Here is a 26,382-nt window from a genome sequence, read left to right as displayed (position 1 = left end):
AAGTAGTTGCATCAAGCAAAATGGAAGGTGAAATGTCATCATTTTTGCAGACATATCCTCTATAATCACATCTGGCTTAACCTGATAATAGAGGCTGAGTGCCAGATATTTTCCAAAGGTATTTAACCTTCTGATGCATCAAGGTTTATCACAGTAACTTGGACTAGATTCTGCCTCCTGTTTTCCGAAACAGGTGTTCAGCTTCTTTCTGCATCTTTAAAATGGTTTGCACTGAGATTTTGTTTCTGGCCCTTTGCAGTCAAAAAAGATCATCTAGGTACTTTCATATCGTCTCACAGCTTAGACTAGATTTTCACTAGATGTGAAATTATGCAAATTAGAATTTGTACATAAAAAGTACAGAGAAGAGTCACTCCTGGTTGGTCAAGTATTTGATGTTTGAAAGGTTTGCAGTCAGTTGAACAGATGAAGCGGAGTTCCTCTCTGTCTGCATATCTGTAAAAAGGGTGGTGCTACTCATACACAATGGAAAGAGTTAAAAAGACAGAGTAAGGCGACTGAGCGGCTAGACAAGGAACACACAATGGAGCTATATTGATGTTGCAAGGAAAATAAGGAAATTGTTTTACCAGCACTTGGAGATGTTTAATGTCTATCACTTTTTTTTTTTGGGCGGGGGTGGGGTGGTGGAGGAGGAATGCTTTCTGGATTGTGTGCGGTGAAGGAGATTTTTACCAGATGATGGGTTTTTAAGCACATTTGTTCTTTGAGCTCTACATAACCTGTGAGACATTTTGTATCACATAATTTGTTCAATAACGTTTTCAACATGCTTCTTCTTCTGATGGTTTCCTTTACAAGAAAAACACAAAATAACCCCTACACGTTATGCTATGGAGAATGTTATGTTTAGATTAATATTTTTTTCAGATAAGTATGTAACAGTAGCCATGAAAATGCAACACTTGTTAATTATTCCACAGTGTTATTTAAAATACCATAATTAATCCTCTCCTTTTAGATAAAGCAAATCTTAAATCTCTGATATTGCACTTTCCAGCAAGTATAGATAAAAGCTGAATTTAGATAATTAGTCATACTTTAAAACATGTTTATCTTGTCAACCTGTATTCATGCTTTTTCTAAATGGATTTCTTTTTAATCTGGAGTTAGGTAAGGACGTGTTTGAATCTGCTTTAAGCTACATACTCCTTTCTTAGCACATGCTTACTTTCCAGCTGTCAGTGCTTATGCATTGTAGATTGATGACAGATTTTAAAAAATGCATTACTAATTAGTTTGTGATTCTGAGTATTCTTATGAACAGTTGCAAAGCCTTTCACCTTGAGGAGACCCACTAGAATAAGCAAGTATTGACTAAACAGTTGGTACTAAGAAGTCTGTGCTTGTTATATTAGTATTTCAGTTTTAGATTTGTTGGATAGAACCTTTCAGGTATATGATCAAGATTGGTAGAAGATATAATTCTCATTTCAGTATCAGAGGAATATATTCTTACACGCATGTTTTGTGCATACAGTCAAAGGTTACTTTCAAATAATTTTGAATGCCCATTCAGAGTCAAATTTAAAACTTAATACTTTATGTTCCCTAGATAAACATGCATTTGATATTTTAATCTGAACTAAATAAAATTAATTACTCAGCAATATAATGGTTCCCTTTTTTCCCTCAATCCTTCAGATTCTTACACTATAAAGTGATTTTCTGACAAAAAAAAAAATGAGGCTCAACTGACGCCATCTGGCAAAATTATGTACTCAATCTGTACTTCCAAAGTTATTGCTGCAGTAATATCTAGAAAAACCTCTCACATCAAATAGCTGTCTACAGCACTTTACTGCTTTTTAGTCTCATCACTGAAATCAGAATACTCAGCCCTGCTGTCACTTATGCTTCGATACTGGTAGAATATTCCAAAGAATATGGAGAAAGTTTAGTGAACGAGAGCTGTAATTTCTTTCAAAGAACAAAGTGAAGATTGCCAGGATTGGATTTAGTGGTTGTTTTTTTTTTTTTCTTACAGATTTGAAGCTTTTGTTTATTTTAATGATGAGGGCTTTAAACGCCTTCAGAATGATGTTATAAGCTATTTTAGTTTTGAAGACCCAATTGAGAAGCTCGGTTAAGAGGCTTAAAATTACCTAGTAGCAAACTTATGTTCAGTGTGATGCTTGCAATGATTTGAGTAGGAGAGCAGGGAGAAGAGATGTGCCTGTGAGGTAATGAAGGCAGTCAGTAAGGGGGCAAACGGGCAAAACCAGAATTGTACTTTGAATAAATGGCTCTGCCTGGTTTTTATTTCAAACCTGCTTGAAGGGGTGTACTTACTACTTTCTTTGCTCAGAAGCTCCCTTTTTCACAGTTCCATGGCTTTGCTATCTGCGCCAACAGTAAGGAAGAGAAATATATCTATTGCATGGGACGTGTAGAGAACAACATGCTGGAATAGACTGTATGGAACTAAATGAACAATTTTAAAAGCGTAGTTAGTGGACCGGACTAATTTCTACAGTGCCTACATTGCAGTAGAAATTTAGGGTTTCATTGAGCAGAAACTTTAACATCATTGTCAGTGAAATTAACCTAGAGATAGCAGTGAAGACTGGCTCTTTTTCTTTCTATGGCAAAGAAATGATCTTCATCCTTATTCACTAGTGTTCACAATACTCTTACCTTTGATTTGTTATCCCTGCTTCTCTTCCTGCAAAAAGCTGGCTGCCATAAAGGAATTGAGAAAATCAAGACTGAGCCTTATTATCAAGGCACTGCTGCACACCCATAGCTGGAGAAGAGGAGACAGACAGCTAGAAATAGTTTTCAGCTTACTATGGTCAATACAAGGAATATGAGCTGATTGGTAGAAAATGTATGGGCTTATACCCTGCTTTCAGGGAAGAAAATAATGTAGTTTGTTTCAGGTACAGCACTGTATCACTCTGCTGCGACTTCCGTGTGCTGCAATTTTAAGGAGGTAGAAGATACAAAATATTAAGTCTTTCAGTAGCCATCACATCACACGACTGCTTGTTGTTTATCATGTATGGGCAGTAAATATAACTAGATAAGCTGCACAAAGAGTTAACGTCTATATTCAACTCAAGCTCCCAGAAATTGTGTGTATGTATATATATACCTGGTATAACAGTAAGTACTAAGTAGTGTCTGTCAAACTTCCTGCCTCCTTTAATGTTACAAAAAAGCTGAAATATCATTCCTGTCAAACTGACATTTCCTTTGTGTTTTCATCTTTCCTTCTCTGCCTGGAAACTTCTATTGCAGTATCTCCAGTAATGACCCAGCTTAACATCAGCTCAGGTCAATGGGGTCTGAGAGGAAGGCTGGACTGGCATTTATGCTAAAGTGCTACAATGGGTTGTATTGCAAAAGATGAAGTAGGTTTTTATGATACATTCAGCCAGAGTTTTGCATTGGTATGTCAGTTAAACAGTGTTTAGACATCATCTTTATCACCGCATACGGTGTATGTAGCAATTCGGGCATCTTTCTGAATCTGAATATGCTCTTACTAACTAATGACTGTGGTTCTCACTTTAGAGCTAGAGATAACGTATATTCCCTTGTAGAAATCAATATGAACTTAAAACATGTAGCATCTTCCTTTGTCCTCCATTTGTCCTTAATAACGATAGTGGTAGTAGCCCATTTACTTTTCCGTAGTTGAGTCGTTGTGCAAACTTATGAACGTTCATTGCTTTGGTAAGCTGTAATATTTAGTGGAGAAAAATGCACACACTGGAACAGGTTGCCCAGAGAAGTTGTGGATGCCCCATCCCTGGAGGTTTCAAGGCCAGGCTGGATGGGGCTTTGAGCAACCTGGTCTAGTGGGAGGTGTCTAGTGGGAGGCGTTGGAACTCAATGATCTTCAAGGTCCCTTCCAACTCTAACCATTCCATAATTCAATTCTATGATTCTATAATTATAAATTACATTACAGATGAAAACCTTCTCCAACTTTAACAGACTTAAAATAAATTCGTTAGGTACTTATCAATCAGCCCTAAAAATCAATCAGTGCACTGGAGAAACTTTGCTCAGCTGAAGTAGCACAGTTATGTAGTTAAACATGCTGTTGTCCACAGGTTGGATTCAAGTGGTTTAAAAAGAAGAAGACTTTCCAAATTCATATAGTTCATTCAGTGATATCCAGCTTCGAAGTTTCAAATTCAGATGATTGCCAGGTTCAAACAGGGAATAACAGCAACTATGGACATGGTCCAAATTTATTTGCAGCCCCAGACAGTAACAAATGTAAGCATCTGCTTGAGAGTCTTCAACTGTTTCTATTAGTCACACACAATGTAGCGTGGAAAAGAAATGGAAAGAGAAAAGAAAAGAAAAGAGAAAAGAAAAGAAAAGTGAAAAGAAAAGAAAAGAAAAGAAAAGAAAAGAAAAGAAAAGAAAAGAAAAGAAAAGAAAAGAAAAGAAAAGAAAAGAAAAGAAAAGAAAAGAAAAGAAAAGAAAAGAAAAGAAAAGAAAAGAAAAGAAAAGAAAAGAAAAGAAAAGAAAGGAAAAGAAAAGAAAAGAAAAGAAAAGAAAAGAAAAGAAGGAGTGGGTCAGATTATTATCCCATCTTGTATTTAGCTGTATTATCCTTGCTATGGTCTTGCACATCTGAAGGTAGAGGCTTCATATATAACAGTGTTTCTAACTGAGCTTTAATCTTTGCTATTTAGCTCTACTCAACTTTGCAGCAGGTTTGTTTGTTTTTTTTTTTTTTTTATATATATTTACACAGATATACACATTTAAATAAAAGAGCATTAATTTTCTCCATAAAATTTTCAACTAAAACTGCTTCAAATTATCTTTGAAAACCATCACAGTGTAGGGGAATATACAATACTTTTTTTTTTCCTAGGCATTATTGGAAACCAGAGATTGCTGTGAATTTATGAATTTATGAAAAATAGTCTTATATCTTCATCATGAGAAAATTAATTTTAATTTTAGTTAGCATAAATTTCTTCTGTTAGGTAGGATGTGTTCCTGTGCTGATCATCTTCAAATACAGAATACTGGGTTTCTGTAGTTTAACAGATCTAGTTTTGACAGATCATGTCAATTATAGCTTAACCAATGTAACTATTTAACTGTTTATGTACAGCTAATTAAAATAATTGCAGCTATATCGATGATGCACTATTATCAGCACATAGTTATTTTGTGAAATAAACATGAGATAAGAAATATGAAGTTTAAAATAACAACATATGCAATTTATTTTTAGGGAAAATTCCCTTAGTCTTTTGTTTATTTGTTTTTAAAAAGGCTATGGAGCCTAACCATCCCCTGCAGTAACTTGTTGAATTACCAGTGCTTTTTCAGATATTATGAAGTCTTGTTCTATTCATTTTAAGAAGAATTTCTATTTCTATATCAAAATCATTCTTTTGGTTCCTAAAACAATACCATGCACACAGTCATAGTACCTACGCACACAATGGTTTAATGCATTATTAGAAATCCTGAATACAGAATGTATAAGGAAATCTTTGCTTTAGTGAAGGAAATGGTGAGCAAAAAAGAAGTACAATCACTTTTTCATAAACCTTGTGCAAGCACCAGTTCTTTGTCATCTTGAATGATGTAAAGCATGTTTGCAGATAGGAATAACCTTTTAATTGTATCAACCATTTTTAAAATGTGTCTTACTGTAGGAAGGGCTTTTACCCTGTACATATATACTTATACATATTTTAATTTCTTTATACAGTTTTTACCAATGATTATCTGAAGAAAAGAGTAAATGTTCAGATAACAAGTAGATGTTAAATATGAATGAAAATCAAAAACAACAAAAAAAGAGCAAATATCTGAAAATTAAGCCTTACAACAGTTTATCTTACAAGTTCAAAAACACGGTGTTCCCTAGATCTGCATGGGATCCCTGGTTACATTTAATGGTTTTAGTAACAAAGAAGTCTGACAATGGATGAGAGAAATAAGGTTTCTTAAAGGAAGACCTAGAAGGAAGAAATGTGCTAGCAATACACAGAAATAACTCTCAGAAGAGCCTACTAGTCTATTAATTCCTTTAAGCAAGTGTCATCACAGTGGTCATTAACAGAAAAATAGTGCTAGAAACAGATTTAAAACTACTCCAAAGTAGTTGGAATGCAGATTTGCAAGTTTTCATTTGTCTTTATTGGGATGCTTTTGAGTGAAGCCCAGACGTCCTGGATCAGAGCATTGGCCCACACAAAGAAAGTAGTTTTATCAGCTTTTAGCAAGCAGGTATTCATAGCCATATGGCCGAGGGGATGGAAAAGGAAAACAGAAAAAAACCAAACAAACAAACAAAAAGAAACCAAACAAGGATGGAGATGTCTTCACCATTTGAGTTATTTAAATGTTTGAACCACCATCACAGGTCTTTGTATAGAAGTCAACAACTCTGACAGCCTCTTGAAGTGGTGTGCAAGTTCAGGAGAACTTTGATCGCACAGAGGAGATGGACTTTCCTTGGTCCCCTGGTTTGTGTTGATTTGGTTTGTAGAGAGTAGGGGAGGCAATTAACTGTGCCTTCATTATTCCTACGCTCCATTTGTAAGCTTCTCTGAGCTTTTTCCAAGATCTTTTTCTTCTGTGAAAGTGTTTGGTAACCATGACAAGGAATCTGTCTCATGGCAATCAAGGTTTGATCCATCTCCTTTTCATATGTCAGCTTGGTAAACTAACCAGACACCTACTGTGATTTAGGAATGCCCTGGTGAGTAAAAAAAAAGCCCTCAGGCTAACATTAGGGATTCATACAGGTTGGGTTGCTGGAGCTCACGTTAAGCATCCTGTACAGATTAAAAAAGCAGTCGCTAGTTCCTAGAAATAAATGACATCTGGGATTTTCTTGAAGTTAATGCTTGTTGGAAGTCAGGTGATTGAAATCTACTCATTCTCCATTGCCCATGTCCTTCTGACACTGCAGGAGGTCAGCTATCTGACATTAGTATCTTTATTGTACATGATGATAGATACCTTTCACATACATCAGGACAAAACATATGCCTAATACTGAGGAAATAAACAGGTGAGCACAGGGTACTTCTTGTTGTTAAGTTGATATAAGCTATGCATAATGCTAAATTCCAGCGTGTGTTTGCTATTTGCTTGGCTCAGCAAGAACTTGACACTGAAAAACACACAAGCATGTTGGTGAGTAGGTAAAGGAATGATATGATCTTTACAGTGGGTAGAGTTTATGATTCGAAGTGAAGAATCTTGGTGGACTAAATGTAAGCAAGTCTGCGAACTAAAAGATTTAGTCCAGAGAATCGTTTTAGGTAAGATTTTGTTAAGGGATATATTAATTTATACTGAGGGGAAAATAAGTAATGCCTGTACTTACACAGATTAGAAGGAGGATGTTGATATTGGAAAAGAAGAAAAAATTGGTGTATTTGACTAAGCAGAAGACAGTTAATATTCCTTTTTAACAGCTCTGAACTTACAGGAATAGCAGACAATGCTTGAAAAGATGCTTATTTGAAGAAAAGCCTTCTGTGTGACACCAAGTTTCTTTAACTACTAATTCTTTTGTTGTTGAGATGCTTGCTGAAATACAGCAATGTAACAAAAGTGTCTGACTGTTGCGTCGACTGTTTTATTAGAAGTTGGGTTTTTCCCAAAAAGCACTTTTAACAAACCAGTTTTACTTGCCCTTTGATTGTCAAGGTTCTTCTTGACACAACTAAACTAACACTTCTGACCAAAAACCTAACTTTTCAGGTCTCATTTCAGTATAATAGTAAAATATGACTGTGATGTTTGTTTTTGCAGCTGTAACTTAAGAGGGAGAAATCCTAACATGTGTTCAGGTTGCATTAATATGCATTGTGTGTAATGAGAAACACAAATTCTCTTTTGTTAAAGAGTAGGCAGTATTTTTTTTCCATTTTATGCTCTCCTGCTAACTTCATCAATCTTAGAAGAGGACCAAAAGCCAGGTAGCGGTATGGAATAAGTAGTCTATCAGCTAGTAATAATATGGGCCTCCTACCTTTTATACGATCGTTTAAGTTTGCTCTTAACATCTTATTTCAAATTGTATTTTTTGTCCTTCAAATAGTATCTGTCCTGCAAATGCTTACCTTTCTGTGTACAAACACCCTAGAAGCATCACATTCAGTTTAAGCATCTAGATGGTAAATAGCTGCATGTGAACATTTTCCTTCTTTAATTCCCGTTGTTTTCAGGCCAGAGAGCAATTTAGCTGACGTTAGAGGATAGCTAAGACTTGATTCGGTTACACAGGGAAAGGTGTCTAATACTATTTTAGAGACACTAGGAGCATTTCCAAGACATTTGCAAACGAATGACATATATGGCACTGGATCTGGAGGAAGCTGAAAGTGGAATGCATTTGGGCAAGCCACATGCCACTACACACCCACTCTTAGGTAAATAAAATGAGCTTTTTGTGGCTTTTCAGCTAAACCCTTTGTGAGGCTCCATCAGCCAGACTGACAGCTGCAGTTAGACAGAGCACACAGGTATATGAATGTAGGTGGATCACAGAACCGAAATGTCTTCAAATGAATCCCAAACTAAATTAACTTCATTAGTGTATTCGTATCACATACGCTGAAAATCACTGGCTGATGTGAAAGTTAAGGGACGTAGCTCTGTACTCAGTGCTGTGTCATGAGACTGACATTTTAAAATATTAAACTTATTTGAAGAGTCTATAATGTAAGAATGTAATGTGATTGAATTAATTTATAACCTAAATTCTTCTGAAATGCAAATCTAAAATAGTGGTTGAGGCTCCCAAAATTTATCAAACTGACTTAAAAGCCATCAGTTCAACAAACAAGACTTTTTCTTAGTAATTAGATTAACATTTCCAAGGTTTCTGCACAAATAAGTATTACAAATGCTCCTTTCAAAAATGGGAAGAAAAGCAGCAGCTGAGATTCTTTAGTCAGACTCCAAGAAGCACCAAATATTAGATGATCTGTGGTGGTCTTGCATGACTGTCTCAGAAGGGGTGAATCTGAAAAGGGTGTGTGTGCCATAACCCAGAAAGGTTACAAATACAGCAGAGAGAATGAAGAGGACCTACCTGCTGACTACTTTCTGGTGCCCCTGTGGTAGGAATGAGTAAAGATGGGAAGAAGGTGCTATGTTTTCAGGATGTCTTTGGAACAATTCAATCAGCCCTCGCTTCCCACAGCAATTAGACTGTTTCCCCAAACCAAGGCTGATCTAAAGCAGTCCTAGCACTGTTCAGAAGTCCTTTCGTGGTTCTTGTTCTGATCCTTGCTTCTCTCTCCACTTCCTACATAAATCAGAGAAAGGCAGCCAATATTACCAAAAAAAATGAAGAGGTTATGTGGTCCTCAGTGTACAGTGCCCTCTATTTTGGTGAAATCACAAAAAATCCTGTGACTTGCTCTTTATCTGATATAGGAAGAAAGGAGAAACGTTTTGTTTCAAGTCTTCAGGCTGGGGTTTTATTATTTATCAAGGAGGTTATCAAAAATTCAGTAAACGTTGGAGGATGGCATGGTGAAAAAATTAAAAAGGAGAAAAATGTTCGGGGTATTTTTTTTATTACTTACCTTTGAGGAGAAATATTTCAAGAAAATTTAGATGCAAATCAGGTGGACATTTGGAAACTTGTTATAGTCAAATCAAAATCGTTGAGGGGGAAAACAGTGGTAAAAGTATCAATGAAAAATAAGTAGACTGTAGTGAAATAAATCTTATTTTTTCATTTAAGTTTTCCGGTATATCTAATAGATTATCTTTTTTTTTTTTTGTCAATCCAGCAAATAATTTTACTGAAATTCTGGCTTCTATACAAAAGCATTAGTAAGAGATTTTCAGGTGCAGTGTGGTTTGGGTTTTTATTTTTGTTTATTTGTTTGCTTTTTTAAAACAACTTTTAGTGGTAATATTATTGTTGCAGAGAAAATCTTGAAAACAGTGAATAAAAAGAAATCCAAGAACTGGAGAAAGCTTATCAAATACCTCTCAGTTCATACACATGGCTCCAGATTTCTCTGTGTGGTTTTGGTTTGGTTTGGGGTTGGGTTTTTTTGGTTCTCTTTGCTAATAAGAAGATATTGTGAAAAAATAAAAAGTTAATGTGAAAATTACTCAGCTGAGCTACATGACCAGAAGGCAAAGTTTTAAATATAAGAAGACGAAATAAATAATAACAATAAAGGGAATAATTGGGACATTAAAAAACTGTCTCAACTATTTTGAGAACTTAACTCACTGGTTTTGATCATCAAAAAAATTTTGTGCCTATCCTTTTGGAAGAAAAATAGTATCTCTCATCTAAAAGACGGAACAGCATAAGTTGCGGGGGGGTGGGGAAATGAACAAGTAAAGAAGAAATTGAAGAATAAATGTGTTAGTCTATAGAATCTTGATGGCAAGCTATCAATATTCTCTTGTTGGAAAGCCTTGCTCTGACTTAAATTTGTTTTACTTGTTTTTTCAATCTCTAAAGTCTTAAAGAAATAAGAAATCCCTCTGTTTCTCTAATCGTGTCTCTAAACAATTTTTGAGTGGATTATATTGATGAAGCCTGTGAATTTTATCTATTTTCACTGTGGCAAGGTTTTTTTATGTAGAATTGTTTTAAACAGTGATGGCTATTAAGATGCGTTATCCCTGTTTTTAAGGGTGTCTTCCAGTTGTCACAGATGGGTTCATCAAAATTTACTAATCTGAAAGTCTACTAATAAAAACAGAAACTTGAGAATAGATGCTAAAGAAAGTCTCTGCTATATACATATTTTTAATTAATTATATATATCATAGTAAACTACTGCTGGAAAGATATAGCATAGTAAACTACTGCTGCATCATTGTTCTGCTAAAAATGACATTTAGCATTTATATGGCATTTTTTGTTTCTTATTCAAAATGTAAACTAGATGCTGCCCATCTCTCTGAGATGGTATAGTTAATAATTAACACTCTTGCTGAAGAAAAATGAAGATCCGGACCCTCAAGATACTTATTATCTTGAAAAACAGTTAATGGATGCTATTACATTTGTGTATTTCCTGGGATTGAGGAAAAGGGGGATTGGATTAAATATTTTAAAATATTTTGGATAACAATATTTTGGTTTAGTAGCATCCGTCCTCAAATGTTCATGTCCATTAAAGTGCGAATGGATAAGATGTTTAATGTAAACAGTTCATGATCTCATTATGAGATAGCTGATAGCTGGTGACCGTGGCGGGAACTGGAGGAAAAAAAGCAACAAATATGCATTTACACAGCCTGTGTGTTAATGAAATATTGCCTTGGAAACATAGGGCATGAGGAGAAGCACGTTACTTATTGAGTCCGGCAATGTCAAATAGCAGGTTTTCCATAGAAATGCTGATGCACGTGAATCAATAGTCTAGTGTGAAGAGGGTAGAGTACTTGGAGAAGTCATGCAAGACCTCAAAGGGATTTCAAGTTTGATGTGCTAGAAGCAATAAAATGAGATCTTGTAACACCTAAACTGTTTGAGTGCAAGGAATCTTTCTCTTTCTTGTTCTATTATGATAAAGTCAGAGTTCACATGCAAGCATAAGATAAATAAACATCCATGTTTGCAGTGACCATATTTCATAACGAATTTCTTCATCAGTTCCAGTGGTGACTGTAGAATGATTAAAGTGTAACTCTTTTGTAGTAAATATATCCAGACTCGCTGGCAGTCTGAAATCGGTGAATTTACAATTTCTTGGTTTTGTAATGTCTTCCAGACGTAAAGCTTACAAGCAGACTTAACAAGTAAAAAATATTTGCAACAATGAAAATAATATTGTGCAGATATTCCCACTATGGAGGAAAACTAATGACATTTGCATATTTGGTGCTTGCTTCGCGCTATCATCTGTCAGAGTGACATAGCCTGGTGCTGCTAATTTCAAAGGTGAGGAGACTGACCCAAGAAATTTTTAGGTATTTAATTGCAGAGGCTGAGAAGATGATCAAAGGTCAAAATTGTCTCTATAATCTTAATGCCGCCTCTTAATGCAGGAAGCATTATGATATAGCCTTTGAGTTCTAAATTTGGACTTCATTTAGAAAATTAATCAAGATTGGACAGTGAGGAGGGCTCCTGTTTTCAAGACTTAGTGTGTGCGTGTAAATACAGGCACACGTATATCCATAGTTGCACACCAGCATATGCATACATATACATGTGCATAGTGAAACAAGAAAGAAAATTAAAGAAAAAGAGGGATGGTCTCAAGACAGTTGATGAGGATGTCACTGGAACAGGTTTGGCCTTTCTCTTTCTGAGGCTGCGCTGTGGATTCCAGCCACTCTTTTTCCAGGCTGCACCCCTGTAGGTGTTATTTCAAGTTTTTCTTTGATAGAATGATAATAATAACAACTATGCAAATTAAATTTGTCAATCAGCAGGAAATCTCTACAATATGGCCTTTCTGTGATTTTGGCTTTTATATTTTCAGCATTGCATGCTAAATCTTGACATAAACCAGCATTGCATGCTAAATCTTGACATAAACTATTTAAAATACATGTAAGGAGATAAGGTGGCTTTTTTGGTTTAGCTGTTTCAACTGGATTCATTTTCATACATACCCCTGTTGTCTGACAGTGAAAAAGATCCCAAAGTTTTGGCTTTAGTGAAATTTAATTAGAGGGTTGTATGTAAAAATAAAAAAAAACTTCTTTAAAAGTAGTTTAAAAAGGAAATCTAAAAAGTTTTTTTTTGCCTGTTATGTTAAGTTGTTTTATGAGAGCCTTGAAGAACAGAAATTACTTTTTATAAAATCTCTTTTCAGTTATTTACAATAAGTAGTGAAAAGAACAAAAAATGGACAACTGATTCCCCTCCACTCCCCGCCCCCCCCAAACAAGTCTTTCCACTTTCAAGAACAAGATGAACTGGATGGATTTAGCAGCAAGGAATAATCAACTGCGCAATCAGCTTCATTTATGTGTTATTCTTGAGTTTTTAAGATCAAGTTGGCTGTCTTCTAAGGACAGAGTGTACAAATTGAAGTTCATCACCTTCAACTGTGGGTTATTAAAGTGACAGAGTGATTGCTCAAACATGCAGAAGTACTGATGCCTTTTCAGTGACATTTTCATTACATTTGTTGTGTTATTTTTTCCCCTGAAATGTCTGTCTACCTTTTCTGGATGTTACAATTAACCCCATTCAATATAAACCTCTTGGTTCAGTGTTTGGTCCCATGTGTAGTTCTGCCTCAATATTCACTATAGCTTTACTGTGGCTTTGTAAAGTTTTACGGCAACTGAATATAATTCTTCTTTCCAATGTGTGGCCCCTCACCTCAGGCCAAGGCCAGGCAGGTTGGGGATTTTTGTATGGTACTAGTCAGGCTTTGGATTATGCATTCCATGCCCAAATAAGATGCCTATAACAAATCCACGAAGGGAGAGAGAAGGAGAGAGTGGGGGAGAAGTCCAATGTACAAGACATCAGCACCGTATCTCTTGGTCTTGCTGTACATTGGAGCGAGAAAAACATGTCCCGAATAACCCATGGGACAGTATCAAGGCTTATGGAGAGCTGCAAGGAGAAGTGTTGGCAGTCATAAGATATTAGGAAAGATACAAGTGATTTTTCTTCTATAGGCAGGTCAGCCCCAGCCAGGACCTGGGGAAGAAAGAGAGGGATGATCCAGGGAGGGAAAGTGGGACGTTGGTATCACCAGTTGGAAAGAAGAGGAGTGTGAACACAGTTTCTTCGAGAAAGCTTTTCAATGCCTGAGGGCAAAATTTAAGAAACCACAGGTTTTCACCTGTGGATAGCAGCTGCCATTGACCCCATTTCCAGTTCTTCTTACTTCACCTGTTATTCTGCATTCTCGTATTCAGTGTTGTGCTCTGCCAGTCAGAAAGTGGTCTTCAGTTACTGTTGCTTTTCTTGATCCAGCAAGAACTATTTCTCTCCCCCACAATTTCTTGCAAAGGTGTTTCTGCATTTTTGCTGCCTTAATCACTGGAACTCTTCTGCTTCGTGCATAGATTTGAATATGCATATATGTATATTACTTGAAGATAAATACATTTATATATGATATACATGTGTGCATATGTATATGCAGGTAATAATAAGATTAATGACTTTGAGGCACACGTTCACAGCTACTCTCAATCTAGATGCTGTAAACATTGTTCTCACATGTTACAAGTAGCAGTCAATGATCTCCAGCTGTGGCATGTTATTAAATGAAGATTACATTATTAAAGACACACACATAGAATGATCATGGAATGGTTGGGGTTGGAAGGGACCTTCAGAGATCATCTAGTCCAACCCCTCCTGCCAGAGCAGGGTCACCTACAGCAGGTTGCACAGGACGGCATCCAGGCGGGTTTGAATGTCTCCAGAGTGGCAGACTCCACAACCTCTCTGGGCAGCCTGTTCCAGTGCTCTGCCACCCTCAAAGTAACGAAGTTTTTCCTCATGTTGAGATGGAATTTGCCATATTCCAATTTGTGCCTGTTGCCCCATGTCCTGTCGCTGAGCACCACTGAAAAGAGTCGGGCCCCATCCTCTTGACACCTGCCCTTTAGATATCGATAAGCCTTGTTGATCCCCTCTCAGTCTTCTCTTCTCCAGGCTAGGCAGACCCAGCTCCCTCAACCTTTCCTCATTTGAACCAATTCATGTTGCTTTGACAGCTTTATGAGAACAAAAATTAAAAGAATACAATTATAACTACTGTCCAAAGAGTTTGCTCAGGGTTTAGCATCAGACCGCATGTGGTTGTGTCTTTACAGATAATAGGTAAATGACAGACACAGGCAGTTGTTTTTGTCTAGGTGTTACGCTATATCTATGAAAATAACTGTGATTCATTGTATCTTCAGCATTGTTTAAAGTATGACTATTAATATGGTACTTTACTGCCAAAGGTTGAATCAAATGCATTCAATGCTGTGTTCATGATTAGTGTTGCATACTAAAAGTAGCTTTGCTAGTAACATCTTTGCCTTTGGCTACGGTTTTCTTATATTGTGCTTTCTGTTTCTGGATTCTTGGCAAAAGATGAGGTCTTATAAAAACTAAATTTATTTCAGCATGATATTTAAACTTAAGGCAAATGAAAAATAATTTGCCTCTTAGTACAAATTTGCCTTTTAGTGCAAATGTGCTTCCAGAATCCCTTTTCAGTCAGTGATGGGGGAACGAAGGATAAGGTGCCTATACCTCCTGGCCTTGTATCTGTTCAGCACACGAACAGAGCAGATTCTCAGTCTCAGCAAACCCCAAGTCTTTCTACTAGAATGCAGACAAGGGACATGTGGGATGCAGTGTCCTGCAGTATGTTGCCGCATAACACTAATAATAAAGTGCAAAAATCAAAAGATGAGGCTTCTTGACAAACATATTTACGCAATTCACTATAAAAGCACTGGATATGCAATATTCCAGGGCTTACAGGCATTAGGTTTTGCCACTGCTCCCAGCTGAGCTGGAGAAGAGTATTTTGAGAATGTGCACTTAAATTAACGCTGCAGAAAAAAAAAGAAAGAAAAAAAAAAAAAAAAAAAAAGCTCTAACTGTAGCCACTGTTCTGGCTTCCAGGCACCTGAATCTCATTTACTTCAGGAACAATTCTTTCCCCAATAAGCAAGGGGTTATGCTATTACCAAAGTGCAGAAAGTACAAGTACTTTTCAGTAGAAAAATATTCCCTCCCAAAGTGCCCGAGTTTTGCCTGAGATTCTGACAACTTAGTCACTGGAAATTGGCTGATGAATCCAGTGGGACCTGGATTTGCAATTATCAGCTTGTATTAAAAGCTGCAGAGCTCTTAAAAAAAAAATATAATCACATTCTTTCCTTCTATCATCACTAACGTGTTTTCATTTGAAGTATAATTCAAGTGTTGCTGCTAATGTTCTCGTTAACCACGTAGAGTCTTAACTTGAATGTAGGGGTACTCAGTTAAGCAGCTGGAACTCGGGAATCAAGTCTACATAAGTTACACACGGAGTAAGCTAAGATTTTTAAGCTGCTCATGCAGTCATTCCAAGTACATGTCATTTAATGGTCACTTTCACACAGTCAAGGTTTATTTGAGGGGAGTTAATCTAAGAATAGAAAACTTCAGTTAACTCTCCTGTGAAAACAACTGGCTCTACATTAATTTTTTGGCTCAAGTTTTCAGGATGAAGCAGAAAAAGGAAAAATCTACTTCCCTGGGAGTTTGCAGTCAAATATTGTCGTTTGAAAGGTGAAAGGTTAATGAAAAACTTGGATAGTCCAGTGATAAAACTATGTACGAGTTTATAAGGAAATGAAATCCTTTGTATTCAGTTCAGGATATGCAGTAAGTAAAATCGGGACCTGCATACTGAGTGGTAAGATAGAAAGAAAGAAAGATGAGATCAGAGCACATTTACTGGGGGTTGTACATCCAGAGTACTAAATAAGAAGAGGAAGTGGCTGAGTGGAGGAAAGACTGGGGAAAAAAGAAATGTGCTCATGCTATTTAAAGATAACACTGTAATATAAGCACACAGAGTGGCAGGATTAAGGAAACTTTAATTACTGCATTCCTTTACATCTGATTTTTTTACTTCATGTTTTTTGTTCATGCCTTTTAAATCTACAGATTGCATGGCAGTAGAGTTGTATGCTTTAAGTTTTAATGGCGTGTGTATACCTTGTTAAAATGAATATGTCGGCTCCAACTCTTCTGTCCTATGGGTTTTACCCCAGGCTCTATAGCACTATAGGTAGAAAGTTTATTAACAGATTGTACAGATTTAATGTTTTACAAAATTATTTTGACTCCTTGTCCTTCTTAAAAACTTCTCTAAGATGGTGACAAGATTTAATAGCGACACTCGCAGCTTTCCCATTTCTAGGTTGTATCGTTCTCTTAGGCCTCCACGTAGGAATGAGCAGGGCAAGTGTCCCTGGGCACCCACATTTGGTGCTGGTGGTGACACTGAGGGTGCGTCTGATCTCCCCACTGCAGAGTGCTGGCTGCTACATGCTGAAATACCCTCTTCCCAAAAGATTTCCTTCACAGTAGTAGCATTGCTTTCAGGTTTGGAAAGTGGCAGTCCTTTTTCCGGCTCACAGCAATGTTGCATTGGTCCATTCATCACTTGAAATGAGAAGAACGGCCTCGGAGAAACATAAGATCGACTGGGCTGTTATGATACACTGACGGTAAATGCTCCATTCGTGCTTATAGAAATTGATAATTTTTCCATTTGGCTCTCAAGTGCTGAAGCCAAAACAGCATGCAGGCTCCTTTATGGGCCCCAGGAACACTCTCGTGTGCTCACGTCTGTTCATTATTCAAGGGTTGTTATAGTAGAACAGTTGTCTGGCCTGAAATATTGCCCCTTGCTTTTGAAAAACTGTTCCATTTTTCCACTATGAATAGTTTTCCTTATCAGATTTTTGTTCATTTATTTTTTTGTGGGAAAATTTATTTTGGGAATCATTCTAAAACTGTACAGGTCCCAGCATTAGAATTTTTGTTCACAGGGAGCCTTCAACAGGGAGTGAATGAAAACAGAGACTCCGTTAACCTCTCTTATTGTTCACCAGAGAGAAAATACCTAGTTGTTAATTAGAGCAATAAGCCAGAAGTGTATGTAATAATGTACAATTTGTTTAGAGTGGTACTTTTCAGCTGTACTTTCCTATTCTTTATGAGAAAATTCCTCCCACATATCTTGAAATCTTGCGGGTGTTCAGTGCATGAAGAAAACTGGCAAAGGCCAAATGAAATGAAGTCAGCTAAAACAGAAGAGTTTGGATGATTTTTTTGTTCTCCCTTTTTCTAACGTGTGCTTATATTCAAAATAGTAAGACGAATGAGATTAATCAGTAAATGCTGCTTCTGTGGACCTGATATGGTCTGAAAATGTGACTTGCACCAGCTTTCATGACAGTTACATTCTGTCAGTGAAAAAAGTAAGATGCAATTGCATGGAAAAATAATATGGGAGAAGTATGTTGTGATCCAGATTTTTCTGAGGTGTTCTGCAAGCACTGAAAATCAGAATCCCCCAGTCCCACCAGGGCAGAGCAGGCACAGCTGGTTGCTGGATGAGTTAAGCTGTGCTGGACAGTGGGTCTCTGCTGTATCTTACACATAAGATTTCATATAAAGTGATTTACACAGGACAGCAGGTGTTGTCTTATGTGGGATATGGGGGGTGTCCGAGCATGTATGTCTTCCCTCTAAAATGATGGGGGAATAAAAATGTCGATAAGGCTCTATAGCAGACTGTGGCGTAACATTCTTGCATGAAGCAGAACAGCAAATATTGTATGAAAACCTTAACTTTGGGAATCCTACTGTCAGTCTCTTCTCAAAGTCTCATTTAAACAGTGACTTTAAATGAGAAATCGGCTTGTATTTCAGGCCTTTGCTGCCACTGAGATGAGATGATCATTGACATGCGGTACTTACTTTGACCACCATGTTTTACTCTTTGGTGTTTAGACAATGCATCAAAGAAATTTAATTTGAGTGACAGAATTACTATTATAGACTCTTAAGTTCTAGCAGCGTGAAGACTGCTAAAGGGGGAGTAATGTTTTTGAGTGAACAGCTACATGATCAATAAAGTTTTGAGCATTTCATATGCACTAACATCTAACTCTTTCTGCTTCTTCAATAGTTCTACCTGGAAGAGGTGTGAGAGACAAATTTATGTTAGCTGAAGCACTGCGTATCAACTTTGCAAATTTTGCAAGTTACAATACAGAAACGGTATATCTTTGTACTTCTGTAAATCTGAATGGCATCATGGATGCTATTTATTTTTAAAGTATAAGTAATCCCTGTGAGTGGGATGATGGTTTTGATTTTCTGTCACTAAAAAAAGGATAAAATATTTAGTGTAAGGGGACCATCACCTGGTACACAATAACTGTTATGCAGCAATTGATAAAAATTGGTAAAGAAGTAATTTTCAAGTGTTTGGAGTATTTTGATGTTGCAATATAGTTAGCAATCACAAGCAAATGTTGGTCATTTATTCATCGTATGCTACACTCAGAATTGTTGCAGTTCATATTTCTATTCTCATTTTAAGTGCTTAAAGGGTCTATTTTTTCAGTCATTTCAGATTCATTAATTAGCAAATTACTGCTTCAGTTGAAAGAAATTTAAGGGATTTGACACGCAGAGTATGTCAAAAAGGTCTTTCAATATTTACAGAATTTATGATCCTGGCTAGGTCATGAACTTTATATGAATTGGTGCATTTAGATAAGTGATCAAAGTAGAAATAATGCAAAAAATAATCTACATCTTGTTCAAAATGAGCCAAAACTCCAAAGATCCCCAGGGGCCAGTCCAGTCCTGTTCAATATATTCATCAATGACCTGGATGAAGGGATAGAGTGTGCCATCAGCAAATTTGCTGATGACACAAAACTGGGAGGAGTGGCTGACATGACAGAAGGCTCTGCCACCATACAGCATGACCTGGACAGGCTGGAGAGTTGGGCAGAGAGAAACCTTATGAAATTCAACAAGGGCAAGTGTAGGGTGCTGCACCTGGGGAGGAATAACTCCATGCAGCAGTACAGGTTGGGGGCTGACCTCCTGGAGAGCAGCTCTGTTGAAAGGGTCCTGGGAGTCCTGGTGGACAACAGGATGACCATGAGCCAGCAATGTGCCCTTGTGGCCAAGAGGGCCAATGGCATCCTGGGATGCATCAAGAAGAGTGTGGCCAGCAGGTCGAGGGAGGTCATCCTCCCCCTCTACTCTGCCCTGGTGAGGCTGCAGCTGGAGTATTGTGTCCAGTTCTGGGCATCCCAGTTCAAGAAGGACAGGGAACTGCTGGAGAGGGTCCAGCAAAGGGCTACAAAGATGATTAGGGGACTGGAGCATCTTTTTTATGAGGAAAGGCTGAGGGACTTGGGTCTTTTTAGTCTAAATAAAAGAAGACTGAGGGAGGGATCTTATCAACTTATAACTACTGAAAGGGAGGGCGCCAGGTAGATGGGAACAGTCTTTTTTCAGTGGTGCCCAATGATAGGACAAGAGGTAACGGGCACAAACTTGAACATAGGAAGCTCCATCTTAACATGAGGAGGAACTTCTTTACTTTGAGGGTGGCAGAGCTCTGGAACAGGCTGCCCAGAGAGGTTGTGGAGTCTCCCACTCTGGAGACATTCAAAAGCTGCCTGGACGGGTGCAACCTGCTGTAGATGACCCTGCTCTGGCAGGGGGGTTGGACTAGATGATCTCCGAAGGTCCCTTCCAACCCTGACCATTCTTTGATTCTGTGAATAAGGATATCATAATTCGTGTTATTTATATTTAGTGATAATTCCTATGTTTAACACCATATTTCTATATGATTTAGTTTTAGGTAGTCCTGAGAGGAGCAGGGAGTTGGATGCAATCCTCACGGGTCCATTCCAACTTGTGATATTCTATGATCTCTGTGGAATTTTCTTCCTATAGCCTTAAACATAAATATTTTCTCCTCAGACACAAAGGAAATGATGACTCCCTTTTTTAATCTTTTATGAATCAGTGATCAGGCAGTATGCACAGGCATGATTATCTTCTGTAAATTTGAGAGGTCAGCTTCTTGCTAGCTTCAAATAGTAACTTAAAATGTTTCCAGTTCTCTGGGGTATGTATAGGGAAGGAGGCAGAAGAGGATATACATATTTAGAATTCTCTCTAGAATATATATGTTCTTAATACACACTGAAACAGGGACAGTTGCAGGTATTCTCTTTTAGTTCATAGCCCATTACTTCTTCTAGTATGTAGTACTCTCATAGAAGAAAGATGATTTCAGCAGTGATTTAAGTGGTGATTTAAGCAGTTTAGAAATCATGGTCTATTTAATTGTAAAGATTTTGAATAAGCTTTAGGGAACCTAGAAACATATTGTAACTGTATCTTAATCATGCCTCAAAATCATTTGAATTTCAGTAAAAAACCAAAAACATATAATCATATATTGTGGAAAACAAAGTCTGGTCATTTAGACACAGCTGGTTTGAGTCCAAGTGAAATCAAGAATGCAATATATTAAGTTCAAAGTAACTGTAGAAAACAGCTATTTTACATAACCGTACTGTGATACGTGTTCTTCTGTTTTCCTTTGTTGTGCAAACACTACTATAGGTACCACTATTACAAACTTGAAAAAATAGCAGAAAAGGATCTTGCAATTAACTTGACAATTTTGTTTTCCAAAAAGCTTGTGTGTTGTCAAGTCTATAAACATATAGTTACTTTATTATTATATATGTATATTTTTAATGAGGAAATATTAGGAGTTCAGTTGAAATAAAGTGTTGAAGTGCACCAGTTATGTAGTTCCAGCAGAGATAATTAATAAACTGAATTACCTCCAGGAAAGTATGGGGGTAAGGTAGAGAACCTTGATAGACACATGTATGTATGATAACATGTAAATGTCCAGTCATACAAGATGAAAAAAGGAATTATAAACGGCAAAAAGAAAAGGTTCCAAAGAATTCCAGGACATAGAATATATTTCCATACACAATTTGAACAACTTCAGGAGTTCTAAGGCAGATCCTTGCAAATATTTACCAGATCCTGAATTTATATGCATTTGTCTCATTTTGTGTGTTACTTGTGATCTGTACATAATTCATATTACACATGAGAACATGAAACTGCATAGGTGATTTTAACAAGAAGCTTCACTGAAGTTAATGGACAAGCAGCCAAGGTAGCCTATGGATTTTTGAAATGAAACAAGTAATGTGGATAGAATGAATGAGGTCGATTCACTGTGATTTTATCTGAAAATATGCTGTCTTTTTTTCTTCCACATGTGAGAGTGTGTGCAAGGGACAAAAATAATGTGAAATCAATGAACAACTCTTATGTATGCAGATAGATTCATCTTTTGAGACTGGATTGCGGAGAATATTGCAGATTATGAATGGTGTCACTATCACATCACATTTAAAGCTTTGAAAATAAGAAAAGGAGCTTATAAAGAGAGGGATCGTGCTGTCCATAAGTATTTTATTTTTGTCAGAATAGCAGTAAAATTCATGACGATGGAATATGCAGGCAACAAAGGGCTTTATGCATTGATTAAATGTCTTGGCTTTGGTCTAGTATTTAATCAACTGCCAGAACAATTTATTGCCTGGCATACCCAAGCAACATGAGTATTATCCTTTAATCTTACTAGTACAGACAAAACAAATGCTGAAGTTTCTGGAGTCAGCAAGCCAAAAAACTCAAGTGCTTTAGTATGTACATTCAGTGTCTGTGTCTACATAGATTTGTCTGTGTACTAAAAGTCAAGATAAGATTGTGCTATTATGATGAATAAAGAAGACTACTCTCCTTAGTAACAGTAGTAGAGAACTGCTCTTATATTTCTCATTAGCAAATCTCAAAGTTTGCAATTGAAAAGTTAAAATATTATTATTACAACTTTTAAAAAATCATGGTACGCATTGTGTAATACTGGACTTGAAGATCCCTTTGAACATTATTTTCATGATTCGCTTACAAGGTCAGATTTATAAGCTTTCCACCCTGTTTCACGGTACATTTTTAAAAATCGTGATCAATTGCATCTTCTGGTTGAAACTGATTCTTCTGACACAGGAATTAATGACTTAATTTGGACGACAAAAGAAGGGGGACCCATCCAAGTCTTGAGACATCAGCAACAGGAGTTAGAAGGGCAAAAATTAAACAAAATAGCAGTTTATCCTCTATCATCCAGAATAACAGAACTTCTTCAACTATACCAAAGTACCCCAAAAAAGATACGAAGAATGTATCATGGAAATTAGTGTATGTGATGTGCTAAGAACAAGCAGTTAATGTCCGGCTTTATTTCTCTTGCAGTTACACCTATAAAGTACTGAGATGGAGATGTTTTGCAAGCAAAAGATCCTAATCGACTATAACTAAACCCTGTGGTAGCTGACATACACCAAACGGGGACCTGACTCGTAATGACAGCCTTGATTTCAAGAGCATAGGACATAAAAAATGAGCTAGATAAAGGTTAACATTAAGAGCAAAATTACACTGACTTCCTCATGATCAGAGAGCAGGTGGAGGATGGTTAATAGAAGCCATGTTTCTTGAATCCTGATGCAGCCTGATATCCTACATATAATGGCATAATTGCACCAGAAAACAAAAAACAACAACAACAACAAAAAACAAACAACAACAACAACAAAACACAACAGAGATTGACGTTTGGCTACTGCTGAGCAGTGCTTGTACAGTGTCAAGGCTGCCTTTCCAACATTCCCCCCCTCCACCAGTAGGCTGGGGATGGCCAAGATCTTGGGAGGGGACATAGCCAGGACTGCTGACCCAAACTGACCAAAGGGATATTCTGTACCATACGATGTCTACTCAGCAATAAAAGCTAAGAGAAAGGAGGAACATTCATTATTTATGACATTTGTCTTCTGGAGCAACTGCTACATGTACTGAAGCACTGCTTCCCAGGAAGTGGCTGGACTCCAGCTGCTGATGGGAAGTAGAGAATAAATTTTTTGTTTTCCTTTGATTCCATGCACAGTCTTCACTTTTACTTTATTGAACTGACTTTAACTTGACCCACAAGGGGTTTTTTTTGCTTCTTTTTTTCTCCCCACCCTGTTGTGCTGAGGAGGATATCCAGCCAACATCAATTCACCCCAATGACTTGGTGCCTGGGGCTGTTCCTCCTCAGGACATTGCACTTCTCCTTGTTGAACTAGATATTATAGACCTGATATGAGTAAGATTATTATGGGGTTATGGGTAGTTTTTTTGTTGTGGTTTTTTGTTTGTTTGTTTTGATTGTTGTAGGGTTTTTTAAAGAAAACATTGTTAAATTACTGTGGCTAAATGTTCTCTAAATAAAAGAAATTTGTGGATGGCTCTCTCCCCTCTTCTACCAAATGAAGAGTTAAAATGGAAACTACACATTTAAAGAGAAAATGAAGCATTTCTCGTGTCACATTATAGAGCAATACTATAGTTAAGGACAAGGTTCATACCTTAAAAGAAAGGGAAGAGGTGTCACAGGGTTAAGTGCATGGGAACAGTGTGATGGAATCTCCACTCAAAGCAGCACAAGTTTTACTTAGAATAAAAGGGTCTTTGTTTGTTTGATTTGATTAGGGGTTTTAATTGAAGGTATTCCTGCAGATTGCCCATTTGTTAAACAAAATAACTGAAAGCTTGTCCTTCTCCTAACACCTGTCTTGTTATTTTAGCCTGCAGTTTCCCAATATTTTCTTAAGGGACTCTGCTTCACTCAGCTGTTAAACAAAAGGGTTCCATTCTTTCTATTCCTCTTCTTTCCCTCTGTCATGAAAGCTTAACTCTGTGCCAAAGAATGAAGTAAACAGCACCCGATCAATCAACAATCTTCCTGTGCAAGAACTTTTATTTTTTTTCCAATGTTTCTTTAACAACAAAGTTTCAAACTCTTCTCTGTCAGGAACTGAAATCACTAAAGAAACACAGAGGATTTTCAAAAATTAAACAGGACCATATCATTTTTAAAAGCTTGATTATCTGTTTTGCTATCATAAAATTCTGTTGAAATAATGATCATGCACTAATAATTCTGCTTGTGCATCTTCAGTCTCTGATCTCAAGTCCGTAGTACCTTCTCTGATCTTCTTGCCTCTCTAATCTTTGGTCAGTGTTTCCCAATAAGGACTTTCATTACCGTACTATAAACTCTTTGGAAGGTGTTTTAAAAGTAGAAAACATGAAAAAGAGAAATTCTGTGTTCAGAGGAACACCAAGAAATTTCAGGATTAGTTTAAACAATACTTGAGTGGTTCAAGAAAACTAATTACCACTAAACTAATAAAACTAACACTAACCAAAGTGAGTACAAATGGGGAGGAGAAAGAGGTTTTGAATCTTTTTCTCCCCAATATATAGAGTCATGATACTCTCATTCTAAGTGATTTTTCCTAATTATATGATATCACAGCATCTGCTTCTGTGATAGAAGTGTTTTAGAGTTTTAATAGTTCAGAAGGTTACAATTTCTAAAATTCTAGAAACTGTTTAATAGTGTAAATTAGTTAAAAGCATGTTTTAATAACAGATTTTTAATGATTCTTTACACACATAGGTTTTTTTGACAATTTGGAAATATTTGAACTTGGTTCTGTCAGTTACCAGTTCTCATGTGCATCAATTTCACCCCAAAAAGTCATTATAATAACTCTTAAAGGATCTTCTAAAATAAAGGAGAAAAGACAGGAAAATATAATGATTTCTTATTTGTTTGTCTTTATTATTCATGCTTATAGGCAAATGTTACAATCTGCGATTAAGAATATTTCAACTGATGAAGCATTCTAAACCAGGAAATGAAACAGAAACCACATTTATTTAATTAATGACTTTTTTCTTGTCTGATTAATGAATTTTAAGCTTTATGTTCCCTCTTTGACTTGACTGTGACCAGAATAAATCACTTTCTTTTCTACCTTTCATCTCTCTCATCTTCCTATCCTTTTTTCTTGTCAAATATCTGAATGGAAAACAATGGATTATTTTTAGAGATTTCCACGAGAACTACAAGGTGATATTTATCAATTTTCCATATAATCAGTAAATACAAACATAAAATGTCACTTTTAAAATTTTATTTGGAAATCAGAGAAAGTTCAGGTTTTTCCATGATGTCTCTGGTTCAAAATAACTCAAGAGAAATAAGTTGGTGAACCAGCTGAAATTCTTTAGAGAGAGACCATCTTTAAAATGAGAGAGAACAACTCCTAAAATATGTTCTTCTCGTGGCAATATGACCAAAATCTAAACTAATGGTTCCAGCAGCTTTAATACTAGACCTGAAATAAAACAAAAATGTTTGTAGATTTTAAGTCTGCTAAGTTCCAGTTCCAGTGTAAAAAACGTGGTTGTTTTTTTTTTTAAGTTGCTTATAAGAACTGTTTTGACCCTTACCTGTTTCAGTATGCTGTTAAGTTTTAATTCCATACATCACCGTTGAGTTAGTTTTGTCAAAGGATTATAAAAGAAGAGGTATGTTACAACTGTAACAATAGTTTTTGAATGGACCAACTTTCAGTAACTGTCAACAACTGATAATTAAAAACAGAGGGAAATGTAATAGTAGTTTGTTAGCATTTTTCATTAAAGTATGAGTTCCAATTAAAGGATTCCTCCACAGATACAAGTTTCAAGTGATGAGATTCAAGATGAGAGGTTGTGAAGAATGCTTCACCTGAAATCAGTACTTCTTTCAGTTTCTTAGCCTAAAGGAAACACATTGGCATATTCTATATTTTTACCTTCAAGAAAAATGTTTTCAATGGGAAAAAAAAACCCAAACATTTTATTGAAATTAAATACTGACATTATCTTTTATATAGGTATGCATGTACATATATTGTAGAATTATAAAATGG

General features: G+C 36.5%; 1 protein-coding gene across 1 annotated transcript in view; it reads left to right on the top strand.

Annotated features, from left to right (window-relative positions):
* IL1RAPL1 (interleukin 1 receptor accessory protein like 1) overlaps nt 1–26,382 on the top strand; it is a gene marked incomplete at both ends in the record, with an annotated part of 677,390 nt that overhangs the window by 326,813 nt on the left and 324,195 nt on the right. The window lies entirely within an intron of this gene.

Source organism: Vanellus vanellus (assembly GCF_965231255.1).
Source record: "Vanellus vanellus genome assembly, chromosome: 1".
NCBI classification, from domain to species: Eukaryota; Metazoa; Chordata; class Aves; order Charadriiformes; family Charadriidae; genus Vanellus; species Vanellus vanellus.
Note: the sequence above shows the minus strand (reverse complement) of the source record. Positions and strands in the feature narration are given on the sequence as shown.